General features: G+C 35.7%; 1 pseudogene; it reads left to right on the top strand.

Moving 5' to 3' along the window:
* The first annotated feature begins 321 nt into the window (after positions 1-321).
* Positions 322-705, top strand: LOC113930336 (annotated as a pseudogene).
* The last annotated feature ends 1,120 nt before the right edge of the window (positions 706-1,825 follow it).

The following is a 1,825-nucleotide window of genomic DNA, read 5'->3' as shown; positions in this document are numbered from 1 at the left end:
AACTACAACATTAAACTTGAAAACTTTGGTATACAATCATAAAAAGCCAGAAAAGACCCTGAATATGGGAAATCATTTGAAAGACCATTAAACACGTCTTAGTTAAAAACTGTGTCACATTTTAATAGCAAGTGGGATTTATATACATCCCTCTAATTATTTACAAGCTTGCTTGATTTAAATAGATGTCTTTTCAATTTTATATCAGAAGTTATTTTAATTACAATGAAATCAATATTTAAGATTCTCAGGGCAGCAGATCAGCGTTGCTGTCGACATGCAGGCTCCCCAGATCTCAGTGAGGTCGGGTGATGCTCTAGAATGGGAAATAAGCCAATTTGGGAGCAGAATGGATCCAGCTTAATTCAACAATACTACCAGTTATTTAATAATGACAGAATGCATTTAGGTGCCAGTTATATTGACACATCATGCCTCAGGTGGGAAGGACAGCAATTCCAGCGGAAAGCTACAATTGTGGAGAGACTGTCGAGTCTTCTGCTTCAGAAAATCTAGCACAGCATCATGGCACAGGATCATTAGCCCGTGCTAGATAGCTGCATCATCACCAGGGTCATGGGCCAGCTCAAGGCTGATGAAGACCCCATGATGGGATTCCAACAGATATTCCTACTAAAGAACATCAAAGATGCTTAAGTTTGCACCAATGACATGTTCAGGCTTGCCCTGCACAACTTCAGCTGACCTCCTCTCCTCCCTTCCAGGTACTCACACTGTTTCCCCCTCCATTCTCTTTCCTATACCATTCATACTCCTCCAGATGCTCCAAATATCATACATAAATGAGCAGCACTGTGCTGGGAGCAGGTGCAGTGTGCTGCTATTCCTGAGGTACTGTGCATGATGTCTGGATGCTAGGCTACTTTTACCTGGACAGGAGAAGTTTGTATTGTACTAGTGCATGCCTTGGAAAGACTTAAATGACACAAAAGGTTGTCTTTTTTTTTTTTTTAATATACTGACAAGCTCTAGTAACCCAAAGAAGTGAAGGAGAAAGCAGCTGACTCACCATTCACATACTGATTTGTTCAGATGTTTCAATGCCTCACGATACAACAAAACCATGAAAATTTTCTTAACAAACAAAATAAAATAAAATTCTCACAGATGGATAGTTTAAGAGCATAATACTGAAATGAGTTTCCACTACAGAAATCACCCGCAGGATGACAATCTTTGGGTTGCCTAATGTATGTGGATCTTATTGTAGATAGTCCTGGACTATGAGGCAATTTCTCCAGATGAAAGTTAACTTATTTCATTTAAGAATTTTTATATGTCAGCAGACCAGACCCATTATTTTAACCACAATAATAATATGTTCAAGCTCACTCTTCACTACAACTCTAATATAATTCACTTTAATAAGCCTCCTTTCATTTTAAAGCAGTTCTAGAATGGGAGCCCATTCATTTATATTAGCTTTATTAACATCTTTTTTACTATAATAAATCTAGCTATGTAAGCGTTTTAGATTCCATGGAGGCAATGCTGAGTTTTGTTCTGATCTTGACAATAAAATACTACAATTTAATTTTAAGTTAAATTTGTTAAGTTAAATCTTGTTAAGTTAAATCTAACAATAGATTTGGCTGCTTCCAAATAATAAGATTTTTAGGTTTCGATTTTTTTTAATCTAAAGGATAACTAGCTTATAATTCATTTGTTTCATCCAGAGGCTTCAAACAATGACATCATCATACTTTTAGAATAGTAATGATATTTATCAAGATTATAAAAAGCAAAAGAATATTTATTTCTCTTGATTATTAAAGATATGGAATACACAAAAGTAGAGATTTGC

The sequence above is a fragment of the Zalophus californianus genome, chromosome X (genome assembly GCF_009762305.2).
Source record: "Zalophus californianus isolate mZalCal1 chromosome X, mZalCal1.pri.v2, whole genome shotgun sequence".
NCBI classification, from domain to species: Eukaryota; Metazoa; Chordata; class Mammalia; order Carnivora; family Otariidae; genus Zalophus; species Zalophus californianus.
The sequence above is the reverse complement of the archived record's forward strand: the minus strand, read 5'-3'. Positions and strand labels throughout refer to the sequence as shown.